Here is a 24,366-nt window from a genome sequence, read left to right on the forward strand (position 1 = left end):
ACTGCCTGAGTTCAGGGACTGTCAGTAGGATGGGGGCATGTCCCATCACAGGCAGCTGGAGGCTAATTCTCCACTGCCACACACTGTATTGTAGAGTGTAAAATGTTACAATTCTGATATGGTGGCATTTTATACCCACTTTGCACTGGTGTAAATGAGATAGTGGAGAATCAGATCTCTGATCTTTATATATGGGGTGGAAGGAAATAATTTACTATTGTCACTAGTACAATCCATGTGCCATATCCAGATCTGTACCCAAGCTGACATCAATCAATTAATTTAAGATATTGTGCAAGGTGTTTTCAAACTGAAGATTTTTCTGGCTAAGAACAAGTGCAAATCTTCTGTGAACAGTAAATCTTTATAAATGTCATTTAATACCGAATAAACGAGAATGTTACAGAAATTCTATTTTCCCAAAGCTTATTTTCTGTTCTTATTTCAGTTGCTGTATAGACTGATGTGACTATGGAGATTCTTGTGCTGCATGATCAGTTGGTAAACTGTTGATAAACTATATGGGTTAACTGAGTCTCTGTGTTCTTTTAAGGCTAGATTCACAAGGGGGCACTAAACTGTTACAAAGCTGAGTGTTACGTCTGTGTTTTAGGTGTCCTGCCAACTGGTAGAATTCACAACCCAGAGTTAGTCATCCAGGCTCCCTATACAGTGCATGGGCAGGGTTAGCCATTTTTTTTTTTTTAAGATTTACAAAAGCCACAAAGCTGAGCACGAAGCTGGTTAAGCTAGACAGTAGGAAATTCTGAGGGGAGGGGTGTGGTCTAAGCCCCTTTGAGCATCACCTACTTCTGGGTCAAAAGGCTCTTTCTCTTTGGGATTTACAGCTGTGAACCCTCTTTTGGAGTTAGGACCTGCCTTTGGTACCTTTTTCAAGAAAAAACTCAGGAGGAAGAGCAGATGGTGGTCCTATACCGCTTTCCTCTTCTCCACACCCATTAGCTCTGTGGTTAGGGGTTTCAGCTGAGATATAAGTTCAAGTCCCTGCTCCCCATTAGGCAAAGGAAGGTTTTGAATTCAGGTCTCCCACCTCCAAGGTGAGTGCCCTAAACATTGGGCTAATGAGGATAAGGAACTACCACTACCCTTGTCTTTTGTGTCTCAGTCATGTTCTGATCACGTCTACCAGATCTCACTCCTCAAGTGGTACAGGTGAGAGAACTCTTAGTTTGTGAATCCTGCCAGGGCTTAGGTATGAGTGAAGCACTGAGCTGTTCAGTGGTGCTAGGACTTGGCCAGTTGTGGGCTTGCCCTCTGACCTAAATGCAGGTGCGTTGAAGACTTTACCAGAAGAAACCTTAGGCCCCTATAGACTTTAAACACCTATAGGGTCAGGAGGCAACTGAGTAGTGCTTTTTTGAATGCTGGTGGCACCAAAAATGCATTTAGATGCCTAAAATGGTAGTTAGGTATCTAAGTCCTCCTTGTCAATCTGTATCCTAATTTCTTACCCCAAATTCTCATGAACACCACAGTCCAAATCACATTATTGACAAGTCAGTGATACAGTCTAGTCCTCATTTAGTTGCATTTTTCTAGTAATTAAAAGTAAGAAAAATGTAGAGCTTGTCTACAAATGAGCTATTCTGGAAAAACTCCAAGTGTATTTCAGAACAAAACAAACTCTTTCCTAATTATCTTAATCCACTTGAAATTCATAACTGACCTTATTCCATAATAACATTCATGTGTAAACAAGCTCTTACTTCTAAGCTATCTTTCAGAAGTGCACAGAACAGGATCAGCCTGATAGTATGTCCAGTATATTGATAAGCTTGATTCCACAGCTCATTGGCTTGCTTGTTCAGCCAGCAGGGGCTGCTCAGCTCCTGGGAGAATGGCTAACCTTGTGTCCCTCTAATACAAGGGTAGGCAACCTATGGCATGTGTCCCGAAGGCAGCATATGAGCTGATTTTCAGTGGCACTCACACTGCCCGGGTCCTGGCCACTGGTCTGAGGGGCTCTGCATTTTAATTTAATTTTAAATGAAGTTTCTTAAACATTTTTAAAACTTTATTTACTTTTCATACAACAATAGTTTAGTTATATATTATAGACATAGAAAGAGACCTTCTAAAAACATTAAAATGTATTATTGGCATGTGAAATCTTAAATTAGAGTGAATAAATGAAGACTTGGCACACCGCTTCTGAAAGGCTGCCGACCCCTGCTCTAATACTTACTCCTTTGGGCTAACTGGGGAGTATTACTGATGGACTCCAAAATTAGCTCTGTCCAATCTCTGCAGATGGAGGAAAAGCTAGTTTGGATGCTTTCATGAAGATGTAGGATCCTCTTTACTTATGCTCTGCGTTATATATAATGGGGTTGAATGTACCACTCTAAAAAAAGTAGGAATCCAAAGGATTACTTGCATCTCCACCCAGACATGAATCTTGTTAGAGTTGGATTGGTTTGGATAAGGACTCCCCTCCTTCCTAGCTTTTCAAACAGCTGTTCAGTCCTTTTAAATTTTACACTTTTTTTTAATTTAATTCATTCAAAGATCTATATAAGCTACTAGCAAACTTGGGTGATGGCATTTTAAACAAACCAGCTAGAAAATAATTTACAGCACTCCCAGCAATGTTGAATTACTGTTTAAATAAAGCAAATTAAATCCAAGACCTGATCTTTCATCAACATCCCTCATGTGACGTCTTCAACCCAGGATTGTGTTAATCATCACTATTGCAATAACACTTGTGTTCAGCAATTAGGGCTCCTATTTCTTTTTAAAAGATTTCAGAGCCTTAGGTTGCATTTATAAATTGTTCTGTTTAAATAGTAATTCAGAGCTGTTGATAATTCTGAGCCCTGAGGAAAGCTGGTTTGGCTGAAACATCAGCTGCTCTGATAAATGAAATGGTTTGTTGAAGCAATAAAATAAATGAGCCTTTAAATAAAAAAATGCATCGAATTTCACACACATACAAAATTCACCAACACGAGATGTAGCGTAGGAGGCACTGAGAAGGATTTAGAAAAGGACTCCTTCAGTGGGTGCATTTGAAAAGTTTCTCCAGACTTTAGATACTAGTGTTCCCTATTTTAATTACTGGGCCCCTCTCTGAAGCGATAAGATATGTGACCATGCTATCTTGGCTGAAATCTATGTCTGATTCTCAGGTGGTGTGTCAGTCACTGATGAACTAGAAGGATCTGAGCCACAGGGATTGCATCTACACTGAGGATTTTCTGAAATGCTCCCACCTTTGCCCATAAGTGTTGCAGGTCAGAGTAACTGTAGACAACCTGGTGATAAAATACTGGCAGCTGGTTTATGCTAGTTCTCCCACTGCTATGAGCACAGGTGGAGTTACATGAGTGCTGAGGCACTAGTGGGAGAACTTCAGAAAATGTTGCATTGTTGGGAATTAACTCAATATTGGTGTACGGGGCTGGGGAGGTTACACATCCAGTGAGACTCTTCCTGCCAGCTGCCCACAAGATTACTTGGAAGGGAATAAAAGTCTCTGGATACCAGGTGTGTTAAGCTTCCCTGTGCTTCAGCAGGCTACAGCACTGGTTCCTTCCTGGCCCTGTCTGAAACACTTCCTGGGCATGGATGGAAATCGGGATCCCCTCAGTCCACCTGCCTTAGGTCCCCAGAACCAGTGCTGACCCCAAGAGAAACCCCAGTTACTTAAACACACCCTCTCCCACAATCCCACCCCAGAGGGTATGAAACTTCAAGATTAGCTCTCTGAGTGCATGTGGTATTTGTGATGTGTAGAACGCATAGAGGATTTGCACAGGATTCTAACACCATTGCTTTTTTATTAAATAGCCAACAATAAGACAGTGAAGATCATTTAGAAAATAACAAACATCCTAAACACAACCACCACTAAATCACCCTTCACTTGCAATGCTTGTGGGTCTATCTGTGTTCAGGAAGGCAGGGTTCCCAATGCCATGTCAGGCTCCTATATGCAGCTTCTGTTAGTTTGAGCTGGTAAAGAAATGGCTGGAAAAGAGCTGAGCTCCTTCCCTTTTATAACCTTCTAGTCACCTCTGTCAGGGCGTGTCTCTGTCAGGTGACAACACCAGGTTATCTGTTGCTTAGGGCTTTTATAGATGAACAATTAGTCATCTACACTGGGGTGTAAATCTACAGTGCATTAGTGAATTTTTAGTGTACAGTAACAGGGTCCACATGGACACATAGTGCTTGGCATGGTAGTGTGCTGTAGATTTACACCTCAGTTTGCGGCACTCTGTCTAGACAAGCCCTTTTTCACCTTGCCCCTGGAGTTCAGACTTTAAAATCTGGTGTTCCCTGTGCGGCACCCATTTCTCTGTTCAAGTGTGCTCCATTTGAATGGACAGTTTTAAAGTTTAATGACCCTCTATTGTATGTAATGTTGTTGTAGCCGTGCCTTGTCTCTCTCTCACCAACAGAAGTTGGTCCAATAAAATATATTACCTCACCCACCTTGTCTCTCTAATGACCTACTATTGTCAGTCCTGTACCCTTTAGATTCTCAATCCAGCATGGAAGTAGAAGACAGTAGGAAGGCAAAGATCAACCTTACACTCAAAATGGAATTTGCAGTCTAGTGCAGAGATTGTTCATAGTCTCACACAAAGTTCATCAGCTGTAGAGACACTGAACTTGAGTGTATGGGGCTAGTGAGATCTCATCCCACATGAGGTTTGGACAAAAAGTACAGTAATAAATGAAGCAAAACAAAGTTCAATAGTCAGATATTAAAGAACCAGAAAGTAGCATGTCTGAACTATTTTTGGCTCTGTGAACAGCTACAAAAGGAAAGGCTGGGTATCTTAAATTGTTTTAGATTAACACGATTTCTTCCTGTTTCTGCCCCTACTCCCTGCTGTTTCATTTCTAGTTGTGGGTTACTGCCAGTTGCTTAACACCCTAATGATAAAAATACCTGTCATGAAAATACTCTGCTTATTTGAAACATCTTCCGCTAACTTCCAGGGGACAAAAATACATAGATGAAATAATTTATTAAATCAAATAAGGTTTGACTATATCATAAACAAAAGTTAGAGAGATCTGTCTCAAAGGGAACCCATCCATCACACATGAACAAATGGGATTGCCTCATCCTCTTATTTCTTTTTTTTCCTTTGATGTCTTGATTATTGCCCATTTTTCTTTTGTGCTTACCGTTTGCAAAGCAGCCCTACCTATGGCTAGTGGGCAGGTCTCATGAACTACGACTGAGCCTTCTGTTTGCTAGCATTGGTCCTTTTCTGATCGGCTGGCAAAAGAATATAAAATGTTTTCCACCTCCCTTGCTGAGACCAAGGAAATAGCATCTGATCAGGTTTCCAACAGAATAATATTAATACATTGCAACTGCTCTATAAGATCATACTTGTAAGTCCCGTATAAGCTTTAATTATTTTCTGTCAGATTGCTTGTTTTCATTATGTTCTCCAGGGTGGAAACAAAATAGCTGAGATTTGAAGATCACCATTACAGTTGGTTCAGAGGTAGTATTAAAGAAACAACGTTGTGCTATTAGTTGTACAACCACATGCTTTCTTATCGATGACTGGATCACATATGTAACTAACTGAATTTCGTATTGCTGTATTATTCATAATTGTTTGCACTTTGGTTAGTTCCATGGCATTATTCGCTTAATCAGGGAACAAAAACAATATCATTTTACTTAGGTAAGTAACCAGCTTTGCACAAATTGTACATATTTGAAATGAACTGTTAGCAAACAATCTCTTAATTTTATTATTCTGTTATTTTATTTTCCAAAGACATGAACTAGTTTCAAATAATGTTTGGGTCCAGAATTTTAAGATTTGTTCACAGTTTAAGAACAAAAATCAAGGCAATACTCAGTGAATAAATTCTTCCCTCAGCTCTAATATAGGGGATGCCCAGTGGAAAAAGCATAGCTAATTAATTTATTGCATGAGTTTGTTTTGTCCTAATATATCTTTTAATTGATTTTTTCCTGCTATTTGTTGCACTCAGGGGTGGAGAAAAGCAATAAACACAGATATTGAAACTTATAAAGCAATTTACACTGTGGAAGGATTAACAGATTTTCACTGTTACTGTTTAATTATCTCAGATATTTTGTTTTTTATTTCTTGTAATCAAATTGACTTAATATGACATTTTTATTACTTAATTAGACAGAAAAGAATCTTCAAAGTGTGTTGTTGCTCAGATTGTTTTTAGGTGTTGAATTAGTGTATATTATTGCTGGCTTTAAGCTTATGTAACTGGTGGAGTTTCATGGGGAAGCATACCGCTATCCTTGTATATATAGCACCCAGATGCCTTTAAAATAACAACTTAAATAGACTATTGTGTCAGAAAACATTTTACTAGAGGCTTGACCTGACTCTTAAGGAATTTGTTTTAGGATTTTCATGGTCCCCACATTGAGCTATGACAGATACTAAGGTTACTAATGGCCCTCTGATGGTGTGTAGCGACATTCGGATACAAACGATCAACATGAGTGGAAAAAACAACTTAATATTGTACTGTCAAATATATCTGGATGATTATTTGTTCACTTACAGAATCCTCCATTCCTCAATGATGCAACCCACTTCTCTATGTCAGTTAATTTTGCTCTTTGGTAAAGAATATTCTAAGACTTGTACATCTTTATTATTCTTCCCTTTAATGCTAAAAAGGAATGCCCTACTGCTCCATTTGTGGCAGGAATAATCAAGAGAAAGCACAGAATTTATAGAGTTCAGGCATGCATCACTGTATTTATCTAATCTAATCTATCCCAGAGGAAGTCCAGCAACTAGTTATCTTTTCTCCCTCTGCTTGAGCCATGGGTATGGTGAACATCAAGTGGAGATGCTGAAGATCTTTCCTCTTTGCCCTTGAGACTACTGAGGAAAGTAGCACTGAAAGGGAAGAGTGTGTCGACCATCACAGCTCTTCTGATCCCTCCTTCGAGGTATTGTATATTCTGACAGAGGCTTGAGCTAGCATGCAGCTCCCATTCACACATGCAGAGTGGAAGTAAGGCCAATTCCTCTTACCTTCCTGCTTGGTGATGAGGGCTCCTGACACCACCAAATAGAACTGTATAGGGCAATTAGGTGGATTATATATAAGGGAAAATTCTGCCTTCTCATGCTTACCCTAACTCTTGCCCTGACCCAGATGGTATTCTGTATCAAAATAATGCTGTTTGATTTAAAGTTCCATTAAAAATAAGTGGAATGAGCCACCATAAATGCATTTAAATCTTAACAAGAGCCCTGTGTTTCCCTGGAGCCTTGTTTCTTAGAGATCCAAAGTAAATCTTAACTTAACAGATTTGCCAAGGAGCTAGTCACCAGTTTTATGGGTGCTTTGCTCTACTCATGATTGATTTAGCCTATTTCCCCTTCCTATGTATAACTAATATTGATATGTAATATATTTAGTTGGTATTGCAGAAAAAGAACAGATTTCTTTAATGGTTTAAAATGTATATTAATCTGCCCCTTCTCTTCCTGATCAGTTTACCAGCTCCATTCATTCATAAAGATCAGAAGAAAAATGAGAATGGGAATCCGCAGCACGCTACTGAGGCTGCAGTTGCAGAGTCAAAGTTAATGTTTGAACTTTGATGTGAATATCCATTAGTACATCTGCCTCTTTTGAGGAAGAAAATACCATATAAAGCAGCCGCTTCTCCTTTCCTACTCCCCAAGCTTCCTGAAATATGTCCCTTTTCCCCCACAATCTCCCTGGGCAAGATCTGCTGGCATAGGATTCCCTATGTTCATGGAAGCACAGGGTAGTGATCAGAGTTAGGGGTAGAAGTCACAGTGGAAATTACTACTATATATAATTTCTACTAGAGAGGACAGTAGCTTAGGAAGGCTAACTCAGGCTTCTGTATAATCATTATTTGGAATTGTTTTGGACCTTTTTATAGAGTCCTAATTTTCAGCTTCATTTCATTCTCCTTTATTGGTTTCCTTAATGCTTACAACAAAGAACATTTGATTTACAATTGCAATGCGAATACGTGAATTTTATGAAAAGAGGGTAAGGTTCTTCATGTTGCTAACAGTGATTCTAAGTGAAAATGGGTCTAGAACTGAACTTAAAATCCAAATGCCTCAGACTTGTGATTGTGTGGACTGGATTTGAATTCCTGCTTTCCTTATGATTTGTTCTATGTTGGAACCAGAAGGCCCTATTTTCTGAAACTGATCTGAATGTGGCACTGATAGAAGAAATGTCCTGAGAACAATTAATCTTAAGAGATTGGCCTTGTGTTGACCAAAATCTTGCTAGAGTATTTTGCAAGATTTCAAAGCCATTGAACTTACGCTGTCCTTGGCTTGGTTCCTCTCAACCGTTGAACTTTAACCTAACCTGGATCACTAGCCCATCTCACATTCTAGGTGACTTATTCTCCACTAAGTAGATCTTCCAATTAATAATAATTGGAGGTTTGTGCTAGTATTGACACATGTGCAGTGGAAGATGTTTTAGCTGCCTGCAAGGGTTTATGTGCAGCTGTGAAATGTTGTTATTGCTATGCACAGATTCTATGTTTCTTAGTGTCTTGGATAAACATTCCAAAGATTGAATCTTTATTCAATGTTTCTGTCTCTAGAGGCTGGCCCTGATATTACTATACCAAGTTTGACTTCAGTGGATCTAACATGTAATTTATACTCATGTGAGATCAGGATCAGGGTCCTTGTGTTTTTCAAAACTAAGCTAGAAATAATGGAAGAAAAAGCTTTCTCACAGCATTTTCAGTTCTTCCTATTTCCAGTTCAGCCATTAATATTGTAAGAAAGGCTTTTTGTAGTACTTTGGCACTTCTGCTTTTGCAGAGAAACCTGAAAAATAATTAGAATAAAAAATGTAGTGTCCACATGTCTCCTGTGCTTTTGGAAGCTCCTAGGGGATTTCACCATTTTAGTGGAGTGCTGTGTATGTGTCTTTCAGGATTCTGAGCTCAGTTACACCACTGCAATTGGGATCAAAACCTGGCCCAAAGATTGTGAAATAGTTTGAGATCCTTCAGGTTAAAAGAGGATATAAATGTAAAATGTTATCAAAGCAGTGGCAAGTCATGTACAAAATAATACTTTGTTTACTGAAATAATTCTGTAGATTGTATGTGACAGGCATTCAACTTGACTTTAAATTAGCATCAGTTGGTATAAGAAGTCCAGAGCCTCCAGAGCCTGAGAAGATCCGACTGTCTTTTTCACTTGCATTAATCACCCTGGCGACATTTAAAGCATTTTGAATTGTGGCTGAAATAGCAAGTGCTGATCAGTTTACTTTAAGTACATGTAAGCTGCTTGCTCTAGCTTGTGTTTTGAAAAGGGATGCAATTGCTTTTCTGACTTCTGTTTGTACTTGTGCCTTTCGACATTAAATATGTCTATGGCAGTCTAGGATTTGATAAAAATTCTGGATGTTGCAGAAGTGTTGCCATGGGATTCTATGTTTATTTTTCTCTCAATGACTTGTATAGCAACATTGCCCAGTTTACAAATCAAAAGATAATTTATCTTCACTGCCAGGGCTGCACACTCAGCCTGTGATCTGAAAACCAAGTAGTGTTCTGTCTCCTCGGATATTACCAGTAACAAAGACTCTACAATCAGACTTAATGGATAATTTAGTGCAACGAAAGGTAGCAAAGTCTCAGCAACGCTAATTCCTACCACAGCTAGATCAATTCATTTTATTCAGTCATTATCTCAGTACTGTTTACTTGTTGAACTTTAATAATTGATGCTGTCTACTGCATGCTCAAGAGCCCTTTCTCTCCTAGTCACCACAATAAATGTCATTATTCACTGCCTAAAAACTTCTTTAACACAGAATTGAGATTCACCAGCAGTGCCTCGAACCCTTCCAGAATGTTGAAAGAACCTATCCTTAAAATTCTGAACTACAGAGTTGAGGTTTCATTGGTGTGTACCTTAACTCTGCCCCTGGGGGCTGGCAAGAACACAGTGGAGCTATTCTGTAACTATCATTCCGTCAGAGTTGCCCTGTAATAAGCAGACATGAGGAATGAGTAAGGGTGTATCTACAGCTTGAGCTGGAAGTGTGATTACCAGCTCAAAGATACATCAGCTTGCTAGCTCTGATTGAGCCAGCACGCTAAAAATAGAGTGTATCCACAACAGTGCATGCCTAGGGTCTCGGATGGGTACGTACTCGGGGTGGCTAGATCCTTTGCCACTTGCACTGCTGCAGTTGTGCTCTATTTTTAGTGCGCTCACTCAGGCACAGTTAGCACATGTATGTCTCCTCAAACTGGGAAATACACCTGAAGTTTGCTGTGCATATGTACCCCATTTTAGGTGGGATGTTGTCCCACAGAACTGAACTTTCTCATTCATCAACATGCATTCCAACTCTATTCACTGGTGCAGGGATTACTTATGGCATGTTGCCACATTTCCCATTGAGATATGAGGAGAGGTGCATCTATACCCACATGGATCATGGAAACCTGTGCTAAGATATGTGGGTTGTGCAAACAGAGGAGCATATGTGGGGGAACACACAAGGAGGCTTCCTGGGAATACCTCACTGCCAGTTAGCTACCACCTGTGCTTTCTCCCTGGCCCCATAGATCTGAAGGGGCCATGAAAAGGAAAGGAGAAGGTAACCAATCAGCTATGAGGAGAAAAGCTGAGGCAGGAAGGGATAGTAGAGAGGATTCCTGGACTCCATGCTCCACGTAAGGGAAAGAGAGTCTAGGAAGAGGTGAGGTATGAAGGGACACACTAACAGAAAGGCGATGTTGTGTTACCAGATCAATCACAATACTCCATAGAGATGAATAAAGCCTGACACAATAGCTCTGAGAGATGTGAATTGATTTATTAGTTTCAATGGGTGTTCTCTTCCCCCTCTCTCAAAATCTACCTGTGTAGAATATCTGTGTTGGAGAATTTGGAGAATACTTATGTTGAAAACAATCTTACTTATACCTATGGGTTTTAGAGCAATTTGAACATTAAAATTAGGTCCTAATGAATACCAAATGACTCCAAATACAATAACAAATTGGCTGTGTTGTAGCATACTGTATTTAAAATATCTCACAATGCATGTGGATTTTAGATTCTTTTAAAAATTAAAACAAGTTCATAAATTATTAGGAACCCCTTGATTAAATTACTCTAAATTTGCCCCACACACTCTACCCCAATCTCTGTTGTGGCAGTGCTGCAGCCCTGAAGCATGAGCCCTGCCAACCTGAGTCAGTTGACTGTGGCCAGCCACAGACATTTAACTGCTGTAGACGTATCCTAAGGGGTACCCTGGTTATAGAGTGTCATTTTGAAATGTTTGTTGTAATTTGAGCACTGTGCACTGCTTAATTTTTGTGTAGGTTGTTGTAGAAAGTTCATATTTGTTTTCCTGGTATATTTTTCATGATAAACAAAGATCAATCAAAACAGTAAGACAATATCCTGGCACTGCAGTTAATGGCTGCCTTATGCCAGTCCTAACAATAGGGTAGTCACTATTATGGGTGTATCTTGGTGCTTGGCAACCTCTTTGATCATACCGATATTGATTAAAATCACAACTACTTGCTTTTTTCTTTGATCACACTCAGTCCCATTGTTGAGGAAATAGGTGAAGAGCATGTGGCATGATTACATTTACCCCAGCCAGACCTCAAATTTGGACCAATAACTCTATTAGATCCCCATGAGGCACAGCAATTTGCAGGACAAGCCAAATAAGCATACTGGTTTTAAAGCACTTAGAAAAGTCAGTTGTTAAGCAGTAAAATAATCTCAGAATTAAGTATAGTTCATCTACCACCCAACTCTAACTGCCAGAAAATACCTATATAAAATTGGCACCTTATCAGCACCATTTGTATATTCAAATTGGAGCTACAGTACATATTTTACCACAGCAGAGACAATAGAACATTCATTTGGAAAAGTGAGTTGGATTCCATTCTGTCTTAGGAGCAAAGAGTCCTGTGGCACCTTATAGACTAACAGATGTATTGGAGCATGAGCTTTTGTGGGTGAACACCCACTTCGTCAACATGCATCCGACGAAGTGAGTGTTCACCCACGAAAGCTTATGCTCCAATACGTCTGTTAGTCTATAAGATGCGACAGGACTCTTTGCTGCTTTTACAGATCCAGACTAACACGGCTACCCCTCTGATACTTGACACCATTCTGTCTTGTGTATCATCAGTCAAAATGCAGCTAAGTTCTGACTACAGTCTTTATTATTAGCGATGAAGTACTTAGAGGAGGTGAAATTAGTCTGTTTTTCTAAAGGTACTGATTATCACAGTTTAGGGCAACTGCACCTTTATTTCTCCTTGGGCAAGGCCACACACTGCCAGGCTTCTAGCTTCCCAGCTGCTGCCTTTTGGGGTGGAGACTTGGTCTCACTCCCTTCTGATGGGTATTTCCACACTGCATAGTTCCTTGCCTTCACTGCATTATTCCCAGTAGAGAGAGGCTGCCCAAGCACCTCTGTTTGCTTTCTCTTTAGACACGTTCATAGTGTGACTGTCCACAATTATAGGCCCCGCGTAGTTCTTTCTATGCAAGTCTATTTTACTCTTAAATCATAAACACTACAGAACCACCATATTAAAAACAACAAAAGAACCTACATGCATGCTAATAAGTTTACCAGACATCACTCCATCTCTACCATGGGCTCTGGCAGAAGCAGTCCTTTAACATCTCATCCAAGGGATTTCCAGTATGGCCACAAGTTCATCACTTCATCTCAGAACTAGCACACTCATAACATGTTTATTCTACCCTTTATATAGTTCGGGGATCTTTGATCTGGAGTTTCCAGGAGCAGGTAATTAGCAGACAATGAGTTTTCTTCCCCAGGGTATAGTTTCAAAAGGGTGGATTCTATAGGATCATTTTGCATTCCCCTTATATCCAGGTACTTCCTAGAAAATCCACTTCACAGTTTTTGTTCCAAAAAGCTCTTTGATGTTCCTAATACCTTCCAGAGATTGCATTAGTCAGTGTCCTAGAGAAGGTACATATCTACAGTTCCTTAAGACATGCACAATTCCATTTTAATACAATAGACCCCAAAGGTATTACAAATTATTCAATAAGGTTTAACTTAATTCAGTAAAGTTCACTCGGGATATTGTCAGTCTATCACACTTGTCAGTCTGTCCCATCACTGTTACTATGGTATCTATGGTATACTATTTCATGGTATTGAAACTGGGGTTTGCAAGGCTAGGAGTTGTTAAAAGCTTTTGCTGATATATAAAATGGGTATATAGTATAAGGAAGTCCCTGAAAGATCAACTATGTAACCTTATGATGTCATGAGTCACTTTTTTCCCCCATTCCAGGCCAAATTGTGCCCTTATGTATGCATAAGTGTCACTGAAATAAGAAAGATTTTTCCTCATATCTGTGAGCAGAATTTTTGGCCATAACTGTACATTAAAGCAGAGATTCAAATGGAAGGACCAACCAGTGGGACCTCTTTTTGTTGCTCAAAGAGCAGATTTGCTGAAAGTCAAATGTTTTCTTCTATTAAGACCCCCTGCCGCTGATGGCAGTTGTTAATATTATTCAATAATATATAGCCTAAAGGCCCTGATCAAGATTGGGACCATGCTGCCCTAGGTGTTTTACAAACAGAGATACATAAACACAATCCCATCTGAAAGATTAGAGTCTAAGGCCAGGTCTACACTACAGACTATGCCAGTGTCTCTCAGGGGTGTGAAAAATCCACAGCCCTGAGTGACAGTTATACTGACCTAATCCCCTGTGTAAACAGCACTATGTCAATGGGAGAGCTTCACCCATTGACATAGCTACTGCCTCTCGGGGAGGTGGATTAACTACACCAATGGGAGAAAGTCTCCCTCTGCATTGCAGCGTATTCACTAAAGCCCTACGATAGCAAGCAGCATATAAAAGGTGGGAGAGAGGAAGGTAATAAAGTGTGTGTGTTTTGTAAAATATAAAATTACAGAACTGTCATGTTCCTGTACTAGATATGCACTGGTCACAGAGCTTATTTATAAGCACCAGATGTGTTCATCAGAAGATCCTTTAATGATTTGTCAGGTATGACTGAGGTTCTTTTAAATAAAGTATTTTACACACTGTACCACCTAATAGCTGAACAATATAGTACAGTTTTAGCATTCCATTACAAGAGCTACACAGTTCTGTATTTTCATAAATCACTATATATGTTGACTTTCCTGACTGTCCCTCACTTTGGTATAATATGCTGACTGATTTATTGCAGGTGGTGCAGTGCAGAGTGGGTCCTGAGCAAGGATATGGAAGAACATAGTTTAGTAGTTAGAGACAATAGTGTATAACTATGAAGGGGCAGAGCTGTGAAGGATCTCAGTGGTTCAGCCAAGAAGTATGAATTTGATGTAATGGAAGCAGGAGAAACGTTGTAGAAATTTGAAGTGGGTGAGAAGAGGACTGTCTGTGACAGCCTGAAATATTTCATCTATTTCCTAATCAAACAAATCTCTGTAAACTAACACTAAACTGTACTGGAAGTTTAAAAGGAAATTAATCTCAGTATTCTGTGCCTATAATAGAAAAATGTGAGTCTGTTCTGTATCAACAGGATGATTTTATTCAGTCTAAATTATTTTCAGGAAAGCATATGATCAACTAAATTATACACAGTAGATAATGATGAGCTTGCATTGCACCTACAGATCACTCAGCCATGACATTGGAATCATGTTAGTAATAATTAAAAGTATGTACATGCTTTTGTGCTCGACTATTCTGACTCATGATTAAGCTGTACATTATTAGAACATGATTTTCATCCCAGTCCTAGTCATCATTTATAAGTCCAAACCTTGGCTCTAGTAGGTGTATACCCAGTTACTCGTTATCTTGTGCATTGAGCCAAATCCATAACCTTGTTTGTTGATAAAAATAATAAAACCTGATTGAAGGTTTCTTGTTTATTTATGCAGTCTTTCATTTTGCATGAACGTTTCCCCTCACTTGATGAAATTTTCTGACACTTCCTGATAGTCTATATCATACTGTTAGTCCCATTCAAACTTTTGAGAGCAATATCACACATGAGGAATGTGGAACAGACTAGTGATGACCAAGATAAGCAACTAGTTTATATATAAATGTAAGAAATATAACAGCAAAACACAAATCAGAAAATTTGTAAAATATTGCAACAAAAAGAATCCCAGTGTAGTTGAGAAACCTAGAGAGTTTCTACTTTTTATAGGACATGAGAAATCCACTGAAGAGAAAGAAACTTCTCTACTGAAGGTGATGAATTGTGTAGGCTGTTCGGCAAAGACTATAAACTCTTCAGACTCCTGGTCATAGCATCTCTCCCTTAAATATTAATGCAAGCATATGGTGGTCCTTGCTAGCAAGAAAATTAACATCCACATCATTAAACAACTCTGCTAAATGTAATTGTAAATTAAAAAAAACATTATCTTGGAAACTGTGTAATTTAGGAATATCATGATTAGAGCCTGACAATTCTGACAAATGGGGGAAAATTGTTTCAGGTTGAACCAAAAATGAATCTTTACAAAATATTCAGTGAATCAAAAAGTAGGAAAAAAAATCTTTTCAAGTTGGTTGCACCCAAAACACAATGTTTTATTTTGATTGAGCACTTTTTTACATGTGGTTATTAGAAAAACAAAATTAAAGGAAATTTTGAAATGAAAAATCAATTTTTTTTAAAATGTCAAAATGAAATATTTTTGAAAGTATTTTTTGTTTTAGTGAACAAAACAATTATGTGAAATTGACATGAATGTGAAATATTTGTGTTGCCTAATCTGCATTTTTGGCCAAATAAAAGATTTCTGTGAAAAATTTCATTCACCTCTAATCCTGATGCATCTTATATGAATTAGAGAGACAGTGTGTGATGTGATCCAGTGAATAATGGCCTACTTGAGTGTTGTTGGACTGACAGTTAAGGAATCTGTCTTGTTGCCTGACTCTGCCTCAGCTGCAGCCTTGGAAAAGTGACTCCACTTTTCAGTGTCAGCTATTCTGGTCTGAGAGTAGTGAAAGTGGAGCCAGGATTTCTCCCTCTAGCCATCCTCTCCCTGCCAACTAATTGATATGGGTAGTAGCCCTTGCTCACATCTCCACCTCTCATAGTTGGAGTCACATTCTGAGCAGGGTTGCACCAGGGAGTTAAGTAACGTTTAAGTACACTTCTAAAGCTCAAGCAGATCCCTTAGTTGCTTGGGTGTTATGCAGTTGATTATTGTGGCACAGTATATATTTCCTTATTGTTATTTGTACCTTATAATGCTATAACAAAAACATGAGAGGGAGGGAAGCCTATATTTTAACTTTCTATTGGACACCTTCATGCTTGAATAGATTTCCCTGGTGGCTGAGATGTCATCAGCATGGTAAATCCTGGAGCTTTTCAGCAGACAAATGGAAGTGAGCCAGATGTACAGAAGTAGCTAATATGGGTCCTAAAAGAAAATTGACAAGTTTTAGGTAATAAAGTTCTCAATATTGCTGTAGTGGATGGAAATGTCAGGCTATATCCTTAGTAATAATTGGCATAGCTTCACTGACTTCAATAGAACTGTGCTAATCTGTCAGCTGAGTTTCCTGTCCTTGGTGTTTTATTTGTTGAATTGACCTTTAATAGATTTAGTATACTATTTTTATTTATGTATTAATTTATTTCTGCATATAGCGATGTATGACTCACGCCTGCAGTGCCCCCTGCTTGTTGTCCAGGGAATTAGCTCTTCCAGCCCCTGGAGTGCCCTGTGCAGTCCAGTGTCCCACTGCTGCTGGCCCCCATATCCCTCCCAGGACCCAGTGCCTTATTGAATGGGATGCTGCCCCCCTGGCCATACAGCCCTCAGTTTCAGGGTCTCCCCTCCACAGGGAACCCCAACCCCCTATCACTACCTCAACTCGGTCATAGGCTACTGCCAGTCACCAACTCGGCCCCATGCCCTGGGACAGACTGTAGTGTCAGCCACTCATCATAGGCAAGGCTGGGTCTGGATCTGTTACCTCTTTCTGCAACCCAGTGCCTCTGTGAGGCCTTGGACAAGGCCCTGCAGCCTGGGGAGTTGTCAGCCTAGAGCTCCCCTGCCCCTCTGGCCTTTCCCCAGCCCTGCCTCACTCTAGGCACCCTCAGCTTCCCAGCACCCAGGCCCCACTCTCTCTGAAGGCAGAGAGAGACTGTCAATGCTTCTGGCCCACTGGCCTTTGCATACAGGCCAGCTGTGGTCTGTTTGGGGCATGGCTCCAAGCTGTACCTACTTCCCCAATCAGCCTGGGAGCTGCTTGCCCCAGCCACAGTCCTCTGTTCTAAGCCCTCAGGGCAGGAGTGGGTGACCACCCTGCTACACTGCACAACATAGTTTGTGAATAACACTTGTACATCACTGACAGCAATTTTAAAAGTACTCAACTAACCTGTCAAGGCTTAGATCAGGGGTTCTGAAACTGGGGGTCGTGACCCGTCAGGGGGTCACAAGGTTATTACATGGGGGGTTGCGAGCTGTCAGACTCCACCTCAAAGCCCCCTTTGCCTCCAGCATTTATAATGATGTTAAATATATTAAAAAGAGTTTTTAATTTATAAGGGGTGGGGGTCTCACTCAGAAGCTTGCTATGTGGAAAGGGTCACCAATAAAAAAGTTTGAGAGCCAATAGCTTAGATCCTATGTGATTCCAGTACAGTTAACTGATTGAAATCACCGATTCCCATATCCTGAATTAGATGATAAAGCAGAATTAATGTGTTATTGCACTATAGCATCACGAACAGAATTATCTCCTTTACAGAGAAGTTCAAGATAACCATCTCGCTGATTAAATGTGCACCTGCTTGCTTAATAACTATAAAAATGGCCGCTTTAGTTGTATAATTGCTTGGCAGTATTCTTTTGTTTTTTTTAATGCTATTGCCTGCTGCATATGTATAAAAGCTGTGGGATGAAGAAGAGGTTAGATTGGAAAGGTCAAGTTTTAAGTATGTTAAATACACTGCTCTACAGCCAAAATGCTTCTGAAATAAATGTAGTCCAACTTTACTAATTCTGGGTCACTGAGAACGAAAATGATGCTTAAAATTGTTGGTTAGCTCTAGTTTTCAAGATATGCTATTGGGTCAGTATATACGACCCTTGACTTGGGAATGGCGGAGGATAAGTGAGTTATAAAGGGAAGGGATCTCAAATTAAACCAGAAATGACTAAAATACATCTTTGACTGGATCTATGAATAAATCTATGACTGGGTTTGGACAGTACTTGCTTTTTAGGCAAAACATTGAATGATGCAATCTGAAGCTGGTATTGCGTCATACATGATATGAATTGCATCATGTTATTCCTAGAAGTCATGGATGATGCAGTCATAACGAAGCTTATGTCACTCTGCTGAACAAATTGCCCTATATCAGCTCTAGAAATCATACAGTGTCGTGCTCTCTTATTTGTCAGTGTTTGATTTTGCAAAGGGACACATTTCTGTTTAGCCAAAGTGAGCAGAGATGCCTTGTACTTGTGTGAACAGTGCAGATAACTTCTGCTATGTTTGTGGTGAAGTGACTTTTGCATCACAAAAGCGCAGTCTAACCACTATGGTTAAGAAAACCTATCACCTTTATTTTGTCTGCAGAATTGGAGATCAGGACAAGAGGTGGGCCCCACACATATGCTGCAACACTTGTGCAACAAATCTTCACCAGTGGTTGAACAGGAAAAGGAAATCTATGCCTTTTGCAGTGCCAATGATTTGGAGAGAGCCAACAGATCATACCAGCAATTGTTACTTCTGCATGGTGCCTCCAGTTGGGAAAGGTGTGTCAAAGAAGAATGCAGTATCCAAACATTCCATCAGCTATACGCCCAGTACTCCACAGAGAAGGACTGCCGGTTCCTGATGCACCAGAATCATTCTCACTTGAGTTAGATGAGGAAGAGGAAGAGGATGAAACTTCTGGTCCTGAACCATCAATGTCACAGGACCCACATTTTCTCCCATCCTCCTCCTCTGAACCACACCTCATAACACAAGGTGAACTGAATGACCTTGTCAGGGATTTGGAACTACCCAAGAGTAAGGCAGAGCTGTTGGGCTCCAGACTACAGCAGTGGAATCTCCTGGCAGGCTATCAGGACAAATGGAGTCCATCAATGCTTGCAGACTGTTGCTGGACAGTGACAAGAGATGCTCCATCGAATGAATACAAGAGACAAGCCAAGAAGCGCCGAGTAGACACTGAATAGGACTAAACTATGTACATAATAGTTTTTTGCCTTTTGTTTCATAATACATTTTATTTATATAACCCTTTTGCTGATTTTTAAAGTATTACATAAACAGGACAGGTGAAATATTATCATGTAAAGCAACCATAAACACATGAAAAGACCTAGGTTTACAATTTATGATTAAAACTCTACTATCTACACAATATACATAGACATAAAATGTAAAATCTTAAATATCTTAGAAATAGTAGCCAATCAGTTGTTTTAATTGTCATATTTGAATTCAGCACATCAAAATACATAATAAATATTGCATTTTATCTCTGAAGCAGATGACTTCTCAAAAATTGTAGACCAGTGATATTTGTCTCTCTTAAAATTAATCTCTGGGATTAAACAAAAATTCCCTGGCTTTTAGGACAAAGCTATAGAAGGCAACAAACTAAAAGACTGAAGAGACATTAGAGCATATGTATCACTTTAAGTTTTGTAGTTTTTTTCTCCCAGGATCACTGCCTTCCCTGTGTGCTATGTTCTCAGCTCGTGGTGCCCTATGGGGCCAGGAGGTAGCCTATCTGTGTGAAACTTTCTTTGTTTTTTTTTTTCTTTTTCTGTTCTAAGATTCTTATCCTTACATTGTAAGATAGAAATACTAAAATTGCAAGGTTCCATTTGTGATCCCTTATGTTGGGAGTTACTAGGGTGCACACTAGAGCAATCATGGGTCTATGTGGGAGGATAAAAATATGCTAAAAAGATCCCTTTCCTTGATCACCTTTGTCACTAAAGAACTAATCCTCAAGTTCGAGAATAGAAGTTAAACTTTGCACTTTAATTCTAAAATACAGTAGCACCAGATTTAATTTAACAGCTACTGCAATTGCATACCCAGCTTGATGTAGTTTTTCTTTTATTCACTTTTCTAATCTCTCCAAATGTCATTCAAAGTCACAGCCCGAATTCTGTATCCACTAGTGCAGATCCTGCCCCCTGCTACTCAGAAATGTTTACGAACGTATACAAAGATGTTGGTTCAGCTCTCACAACAGTATGGTTTAGATTATAATTTTCATGAACACCAGGACTGATACTTGTAGACTGAATCTCATTTTATGCTGTAACTTGCAAATGGGAAATAAATAGTTGATTGGTAGTTCACAGGAAGCTACAAAATATTTTTCTCTTACACAGTGAAATCCAGTTTCTTAGAGCCGAAGTCCTAAATAAGGGCTGGTGTGAAGCTGTAATGCCCCAGGAATGGGCAACAAAAGAGCCTATGCCTCGGTGGCTTCTGTGAGATTGGAGAGAGGAGGGTACATGCTCTTCCTTCCATTAGGCTGGAGCAGATTGCTGCCCCCAGGGAACTGCCCCTGCTCTGCTTGTGGTTCATCATGGAGGGAGTAGAGAACTAACATTCCTTGTTCTTCCAGAGTGAATGTACTGCTGCAGTAGAATCTTTTTGTGCAGTAGGCACAGGTGTGTGTGCATGTGTTTTCTACTTGGCTGCATCAGGTCCATAACAATCTGCCACTTGGATTGTAGGCTCTTTGGGGCAACGACACTATCTTTAATTTGTCTGAAAAGTGCCTAGCATGCTTTGGGTACTGTATAAAATTAAATAAATGTCTGCTTTTCAGATGGTAAAATAGGCCACAGCTGTAAGTGTACTTTCCTCCATTTTGCCCATGTACAGTATATGTCATTCTTTCTAAGATATCCACAACTGTATGCTCATGTGTATCCTTTTACTATAATAATCCCGTGTCAGCACAAGAACACTATAGGTGGTGTATTACCCCTTTTTGTGGGTTGGATTCTACTACAACATATTTGATAGCATGCCACTCTGAAATGTTTATCTGTCTTTACATAGTCTTCACATTTTGCTTTGGTTCACATAATAGTCTTTCATAAGTAGTAAATACTTTTGTTGGTTTGATAAATACTTTGTCTTATGTATGATTAATGCATCTTTGTGTGATTATGCAGTGTCTGTCTTCAGTGACTGAATATCAACCCACAGCTGGTAATATCTTTTGTCATATTTTGCCCTGCTCCTTTCAATCTTGACTCACAAGATTCTTTATTAATATATTTGGAGATAATTTGCTCAGCAGGTTTATGGTTTTTTTGTTTGTTTTCTGATGCAAAATGCATTATGTTGTCTCATGAATAAGGCTCTTGTCCCTTGATAATCACTCCACTGTAGTTTCCCTGAAATTCTTCAGGTCTTGCACACATTAACAGCCAAATCCTGCTCTCACTGATGAGTTTTGCCATTGACTTCAAGTGGGAACACAATCAAACCCTAACCTTTAACATTCATCCATGTCGCCAGAGAAGGAGGGGTATTGCCATGTAATTAAAGCCCAAGGAGCATGTCATATTTAAATAAATGGAGGGGTTTTTAAAATATTGAGGAAATGTGAATCAATAGTTTTCTGCCATGTTAGGGAAACAAAACACAACGATATTGTCATAGCTCAGAACTGGTGTACCTCAGGAGACCTCTAAGAGACAAGAATGAACACACTGAAATCAGTAGTGTTAGAATTAACACACTGAAATCAATGGAGCTAGGCCAACTTGTGTAAGCTGAGGATGTGGCCAGTGAAACAACCACAGTATAAAGACACTAAGACTTTTCATGTTGAATTAATCCATTCTTATGCTTGGCTAGAATAAAGAAAAAGTCAGGCTAATGCATTTATATATATGGTGAAAGATCTGTGCCCTCTCTAAATTAATGAAAAGAACTGTCCTGATTTACATAGCTGAAGATTTGATTCATAGCATCCAGGGAGGACACCCGTGGATAAAAGGGAGATTCATTTTGCCTTTGGATAAGCTAAAAGGAGCCAGGTGCCACAGAGTGCACAGTTTAGCTCTATACAGTGTGTACTACACCTTGGCAGAGTGATTGGCAAGATTAATTTAAATATATTTTCTATCTCTGTTTTCTCTGAATGGAGTGCAGGGGAGAAAAGAAAGGATGGATTTATGGTGCATGCAAATTGACAGCAAATAAGTTCTGAACTATATGGAGTTGAGGTTGTGGGCTAGGGAAGTGGAGAGCAGAGTTCACAAAACACCAGAGGAAGGGCTCCAAAATAGTTTTTGTACCTGAAACCTGGCACAAAAAGTGGGAATATGCTAATAAAGTTTGCAGATGACACAAAGCTGGAAGGTATTGCTAACACAGAGAAGGACCGGGATATCATACAGGAAGATCTGAATGACCTTGTAAACTGGAGTAATAGTAATAGGATGAAATTTAATAGTGAAAAGTGCAAGGTCATGCATTTAGGGATTAACAAGAAGAATTTTGGTTATAAATTGGGGACATATCAGTTGGAAGTAACAGAGGAGGAGAAGGACCTTGGAGTGCAAGTTGATCACAGGATGACTATGCTCCACCAATGTGATATGGTCGTTAAAAAAGCTAATGAAGTTTTAGGCTGCATCAGGCGAGGTATTTCCAGCAAAGATAAGGAGGTGTTAGTACCATTAAACAAGGCACTGGTGAGACCTCATATGGAATATTGTGTGCAGTTCTGGTCCCCCATGTTTAAGAAGGATTAATTTAAACTGAAACAGGTACAGAGAAGGGCTACTAGGATGATCCGAGGAATGGAAAACCTGTCTTATGAAAGGAGACTCAAAGAGCTTGGCTTGTTCAGCCTAACCAAAAGAAGGCTGAGGGGAGATAGGATTGCTCTTTATAAATATATCAGAGGGATAAATATCAGGGAGGGAGAGGAATTATTTAAGCTTAGTACTAATGTGGACACAAGAACAAATGGATATAAACTAGACGCTAGGAAGTTTAGGCTTGAAATTAGATGAAGGTTTCTAACCATTAGAGGAGTGAAGTTCTGAAAGAGCCTTCCAAGAGGAGTAGTGGGGGCAAAAGACATATCTGGCTTCAAGACTAAGCTTGATAAGTTTATGGAAGGGATGATATGGTGGGATAGCCTAATTTTGGCAATTAATTGATCTTTGATTATTAGCAGGTAAACAGGCCCAATGGTCTGTGATGGGATGTTAGATGGGGTGTGATCTGAGTTGCTACAGAGAATTCTTTCATGGGTGCTGGCTGGTGAGTCTTGCCCACGTGCTCAGGGTTTATCTGATCGCCATATTTGGGGTCGGGAAGGAATTTTCCTTCAGGGAAGATTAGCAAAAGCCCTGGAGGTTTTTCGCCTTCCTCTACAGCATGGGGCATGGGTCATGGGTCACTTGCTGGAGGATTCTCTGCACCTTGAAGTCTTTAAACCACGATTTAAGGACTTCAGTAACTCAGACATAGGTTAGGGGTTTGTTACAGGAGTGGGTGAGTGAGATTCTGTGACTTGCGTTGTGCAGGAGGTCAGACTAGATGACCATAATGGTACCTTCTGACCTTAAGTCTATGAATCTAATTTACCATTAATTATTTTAAATTTTGTCTGTGTTTTTCAAATTTAGACATACTTTTCCTTGCTCATTGTGAAAGATAGATTATAGAACCAGATAGCACAGTAGATTTTTATGCTTGCATGAAAGACAAGTATAGATACAACTTTAAAATAAAAGGAGAGATGACATTATAAATCTTTTAGTCATTATTTGAATACATATAATTTAATGAATAAGTTGCAATCCCTGCTGTTCATAGAGAAATTAAGTGATTGTGAGGATACTAATTGATATATGCATATCCATTTTTATAAGTGTCATGTAGAAGAAAGACTGGTCCCTTTTACTACACATTATTTCTGTGGTACAGGATGCACCTGTTTCTTTCTTTCTTTTTGGAACAAGGTCTTGTTTTAAAAATAAGTTCCCTCATGCCTGTGGTATATGTTGATTAGCCACATACAGAGCAATCATACCTCCTACATTTTTCAGTTCTGCTTAGCCTAAAATGATACTATACATTTATGACTTTAAAATGCACTGAAAAGAAAAATACAGTGTGTATGTGTTTCTCACTTCAAGCCAGGGAATTTGGCAGCATCCAGCACCCATTCAGGAGTCCCTGGACTGTAACTCAGTGGAGAGGGAAGACCTGGGTTAACCACCGAAGAAGGTGAAGCAGAAACCCTCCCAAAAAGGGATAAGGG

The sequence above is a fragment of the Gopherus flavomarginatus genome, chromosome 6, assembly GCF_025201925.1.
Source record: "Gopherus flavomarginatus isolate rGopFla2 chromosome 6, rGopFla2.mat.asm, whole genome shotgun sequence".
Classification (NCBI taxonomy): Eukaryota; Metazoa; Chordata; order Testudines; family Testudinidae; genus Gopherus; species Gopherus flavomarginatus.